Source organism: Oryx dammah, unplaced genomic scaffold (genome assembly GCF_014754425.2).
Source record: "Oryx dammah isolate SB20612 unplaced genomic scaffold, SCBI_Odam_1.1 HiC_scaffold_5, whole genome shotgun sequence".
Classification (NCBI taxonomy): Eukaryota; Metazoa; Chordata; class Mammalia; order Artiodactyla; family Bovidae; genus Oryx; species Oryx dammah.
In genome coordinates, this window is record NW_024070189.1 from 47123776 (window position 1) to 47129775 (window position 6000).

Below are 6000 nucleotides of genomic sequence, written 5' to 3' on the forward strand. Positions count from 1 at the left end.
TCTACATGATGAAGAAAGTCTGTGTAATGTTTTGGTGTATTTCTTTCTACATCTTTTTGGTGCTTATGTAAATATCTATGTGCATGCATGCTCAATTGCTCAGTATGTCCAACCCTTTGCAACTGTAGCCCACCAAGCTCCTCAGTCCACAGGATTCTCCAAGCAAGAATAATGGAGTGGGTTTCCAAATCCTCCTCCAGTGGATCCTTCCAACACTGGGATCGAACCCACATCTGATGCATCTCCTGCATTGCAGGCAGATTCTTTACCACTGAGCTACCAGGGAAGCCCCATAAACATATACATATATATGTAAACATAAAAGGCAATATACTGTAGTGTTTCAAAACTCAGGCTCTGGAATTAGACTGTGTGGGTTTAAATCCCAGCTCCATATCTTACTGGCAAATTATTTAACCCACCTAGTTTATTTATTTAACCCTCTCTAGTTGCAGTGCACAGGTTTCTCATTGCAGTGGCTTCACTTGTTGCAGGGCATGGGCTCTGGGACGCTGTGGGCTCAGTAACTGCAGCTCCTGGGCTCTAGAGCACAAGCTCAGTAATTGCAGCACATGGGCTTAGTTGCCCTGCAGCATGTGGGATCTTCCTGGATCAGGGATCAAGCCCATGTCCCCTGCACTGGCAAGGGGATTCTTTACCACTGAGCCACCAGGGAAGCTCTCAATAATCATTTTAATAATTTTATTGGTGCTGATGTTTTGTAACCTGCTTCTTTCACTAAGTAGTTTCCATGGACACATTTTCATCTTGGATGTATTATCTGTGGCTGCTTCTTCACTACAATGGCTGAGTTGGATAGTTGCAACAGAGATTGTCCACAAAGTCTAAAATGTTTACTATCTTTCCCTTTGCAGAGAAATTTTATCAGTCCATGGACTGACTAGATCAGTAATTTCACACTGCGTTCTATGGAAACCCAAGGTTCCTACAGGTGCTTCAGGGGAAAGAGAAATAGATGGTGAGGTTCCAGGCCCCCAGCACCTTTCTATCAAGATTGATTCTCTTGGGAATCCCCTGGTAGTCCAGCGGTTAAGACACCATGCTTACAGTGCAGGAAGCATGGATTCAGTCCCTAGTTAGGGAACTAAGTTCCCACATGCTACGGTGAAACTAAAGAATAAAATAAAAAATGACTGATCCTCTTATTTGTTAAGATTAACCACCTCACACCAGTCAGACTGGCCATCATTAAAAAGTCTACAGTACAGAGGCTTCCCCGGTGATCCAGTGGTTGCCTACCAATGCAGGGGACACAGGTTCAATCCTTGGTCCCAGAACTAGGAACTCACATGCCATTGGGCAACTGAGTCCATGCACCGCAACTACTGAGCCTCTGCTCCAGAGCCTGCAAACCACAAATACTGAAGCCCTAGAGCCCATGCTCCACAAGAGAACCCACTGCAATGAGGAGCCTGCACACGGCAACTAGAGAGCAGCCCACGTGGAGAAACAAAGATCCAATGCAGCCATAAATAAATAAATGTTACTTTAAAAAAGTATACAGATGCTAGAGAGAGTGTGGGGAAAATGGAACCCTCCTACACTGTTGGTGGAAATGTAAATTCGTGTAGCTCTGGAGAAAGTATGGAGGTTCTTCAAAAAATCAGAGTTGCCATATGGTTCAGCAATCCCACGCCTGAGCATATACCCAGACAAAACTGCAATTCAAAAAGATGCATGTGCCCTTATGTTCATAGCAGTATTATTCACAAGTCATAGCCAAGACATATTCAAACAATCTAAATGTCCATAGACAGATGAATGGATGAAGAAGATGAGGAATATATACACAACAGAAAATTACTCAGCCATAAAAAGGAATGAAATAATGCCATTTGCAGCAGCATAAATGAATCAAGAGATTATCATACTGGGCAAAATCAGAAAGAGAAAGACAAATGCCATATGCTATCACTTACATGTGGAATCTAAAAGGAACAATATATATGAATAAAATGAACATATCTATGAAATAGAAACATAATCGCAGATATATACAACAGATTTGTGGTTGCCAAGGGTGAGGGTAGGTGCGGGAGTGAGGGATTCGGAGTTTGGGATTAGCAGATGCAAACCACTATACATAGAAAAAAATAGGTAGACAACCAGGACTGACTGTATAGCACAGGGAAATATACCCAATATCTTGTAATAACCTATAGTGGGAAAGAACCTGGAAAAGAATATATATATCTGTATAACTGAATCACTTTGCTGTGGACTTGAAACTAACACAACATCGTAAATCAATTATATTTTAAACATAAATTGGCAAAAAAAAAAGAAAGTGTTCTGTGTGACAGTAAAGGAGAAACACACAGGAAGAAAACTATGTTTTTCTATACAACCATATATGGCAAAACATTAAATTTGTTAAAGCCAGCAGGTACATACAAAGATGTTGATTTACTATTCTCTAAACTTTCTTTGTGTGCTTGTAATAGCTCATAAATTAAAAGAAAAAAGATGATATATAAACATGGAAAACACTGCCAACAGTTCAACAGGATATACAATGAAAAATGAGCATCCAGTTCATCTTAGATCTGTGGTTCTCTTCCTTGGGGACACTGATTATCACCAATTTCATAAGCGTCTTTCAGGAATAGTCTGCAAATGAAGGCTTTAAGATCCAAAAGAGTAACTCCACTGGGAACCATCATCCTTACATGCATGGACATCTGATCCCATTCCTCATATGGGAAGCAGCCTGCACACCACGGCCTTCCACTTGGAGCGTCTACCTTGTGACTCTTTACTTTGGACATTGACTGGAAACCACTTTTCGTTCTGTCAAAGGATCTGAACCCATCCGGTGCATCTTTTCCAGTTGGTAACTTTGTGGGCCTCTCTTGTTAACCAAAGTCAGCTTCTCTGGAGAATGACTGCTTGTCTCTGTGACATTCCCGCCCACCCCCCTCAAGGATACCTGGGGCTTCGCTGGTGGCTATTGGTAAAGAATCTGCCTGCAGTGCAGGAGACCACCTGCAGTGTGGGAGATGCAGGTTCAGTCCTTGGGTCAGAAGAGCCCCTGGAGGAGGGCATGGCAACCCACTCCAGTATTCTTGCCTGGAGAATCCCATTGGCAGAGGGGCCTGGTGGGCTACAGTCCATGGGGTCACAAGAGTTGGACACAACTTAGTGACAACCACCAAACCACCAAAGACCCCTAGAATGAAAATTTTGTATGCCAAGCAACCTGTATTTTAAGTCACCCGGGAAGCCTATATTTTAAGTCAGGCCCTCCCAAATATATTCTCAAAGCTTGGTAAGAATCAGTCCAGCCATTTTACAATGGGGTACACAAATAGACAAGAAGTCATAAACTTCATTTTTATATTATACAGATAAATCTTTTACTGCTCTCTGACCCTGAACTTTAGGAAAAACAAAAGAGAAAAAGAGAGAAAACATATAAAATGGGAACATACTTAGCACAATGTTCTGTACTTTGGCTTTTTTTTTTGCATTTCACAGCATCTTACAATGATTCCACATTTCATATTAATCCACATAGTTTTGCCCTTCTATTTATAAAACAAATATTGGTTCAATTTTATTTGTGAATATACTGGGGGCTAAATTAGTAATGATCTTATTCTTTCTAAAACAGTCTTAACTTGCTGAGTATAGGAGAATGACTTCATCTCCTTGCCTGAGATTTTTTTAGTTTTACCACTTAATATCCTGTGTCCTGGGAAACCCCTCAGTTCTGGGTGAACTGGGATGTTTGATCATCATATTTAAGTACCATAAAAATATCAGACAAGTTTGAATAGGAATTGGTCCATTATAGCAATGTGAGCGGTAATCTTCACTTTTGCCCCCAAATTAAATTATCAACCATACGTTTTCCATATGGAGGAAGGATTTTCCTAGTAATTTTGTCATTATTGTTGGGAACTGCCTCATGTTGTTAAGGGGCTGCATAATATTCCATTGAATGACTTCACCATAATTTTATTAAACCCATTCCCTCCCAATGGTCATTTCATTTCTTTCCAGTGCTTTGCCGGAATAAACAAGCCTGCCATAAATGTCCTTATTTACCTGTTCTATAAACTGGTAAATTCTTCACAATAATTTGTTTTGAAAATAAGGTTTTCCTGCTAAAAACAAAACTCCAAAAGCCGCAGGATTAAAGACTCTTTCACCTTGGGTCTCCTGCGAGTCTCTTTTTCTTCAGGTGACTATGCTGACGATGAGTTAAAAATGGGTGGGCAGCCAAGACCCCAGGAAGGAAGCCCAGGCAAAGGGAAGGCTTCCTGGTGGGGCAGGACGGAGGAAAACAGCCCGGCACTGTGGTTCCCAGCTTGGAGCTGGTGTTTATCAAGGCGGGTAGGAGAGGAGCTGGCCAGACTTGGAGGGGTCCAGTGTTGGCTGGGAGAAGGGCCGGGAGACTGGAGCCATTCAGCCGTGTTCTAAAAAGAGCAGGGAGAGGAAGGAAAAACAAGCCCAGACACACACTGGGTGGCTGCCGGCTGGCCAGGGATCTTGGCACAACAAGCCAGGTGCCAGGCGTTGAGGCCAAGCCAGTGGGAACCCACCCCAGACTAGGCAGGTTGAGGTCAGTTCCACAACTGCCTCTGTTAGGAATGAGTTTTTACAGAATATGGGATAATTCTGTACTTTTCCAGAAAGATGAGCAACATGGGCCAGAAGGGTGCATTTCTAGCCATGTTGTATATGAGATCCATGGGTATTAATGCATCCTTTATCCCTCAAAGGGGCTCAGCATCATTTGCCATGGTGTTAGTGAAACACAAGAGCCAAAGTCAAAAAAGTCTGGGAAATGCTAGGTCAGTCAAAATCAAGCAAAATTCTGGGAATTCACAGAGCCTTCAATATACTAATACCATAATTCATGGATTTTCCAAAAGGAGAAATTGTGTTGTTTCCAAAACTTGGAGTCCTCAGAACCCAACTCTACCCCCAAACACGGAATATATAAGAACATCTTTGCTAAACGTTGACTGCTAATTTTAATCCATAGGATAAGGCAGAAGCCAGTAAGCCTAGCCTTAAACATCCAAAAATCTAGGAGAGAGAGGACTGTGGAGTCTGGCCAATATGAGATGCTGTCAGGCCCTACATTAAAGCACAAGGGGCACTTTTCACCGTGTAACATAATTGACTTTCATGAGCACAAGGGATTCCCTGGATTTCTGACTTGGGAGTAGCCCCATGCAGGTCACAACATTTGACTGATTATGGCAGAAGAGCTCGGGTTTGCTCCAGCTTGCATCTCACTCCTATTGGTCCTAGAGACTCAGCAATACCACAGTGCTCTCTGAGGACCTTTGTGTATCAGGGTGGGTGCACACAGAACCATGAGAGAGATGCCCTATGCTGGGTTCTGAGAAATGCTGAGATCACTTCATCCAGTTAGCATCCCCACTGCATGGCTCCAAGTCTGTGACTCCACCTTTGCTGATGCCTCCTTCAAGGTTAAAAAGCAAAGCCATCTGGGGAGAACCACTGGCGGCCTCTCTGCCCTGAGATCTGAGTGGAAAGAGCCAGGTTTGGTGCTGGTCAAGGATGAAATGCCCTGTACTAAACAGGCTGTATTTGCAAATCTTTCCTATCCTTGAGTAACTAGGTAAGGCAGATACCTTGTATCTAGGATCCCTTCCCCTAGAAAGAATTAGAAAATGAGATGCTAAGGTGTCAGGGAAAGTCTTAGTTTCTGTGCCACTAATTTGCTGATTGATATTAGAAAATCCTTTCCCCTCTCTGAACCTCACGTTCTCCCTCTGTAAAACGAGGTGGTCACACTATTTCCATTATTTTCTAACTTTTGACCAGAGGAAGACTTCGGTCAAACAAAGTCTTAAACTTTATCATGTATATTGGGTTGGCCTGAAAATTCATTTGGATTTTTCCATAGTATCTTACGGATATTGTGCTTTTAGGAGCAAAGAGGTTGCTATGATTGAGTCAGAGCATGTGGAGTTCTTCTGTATGACTGCAAAATTCTAT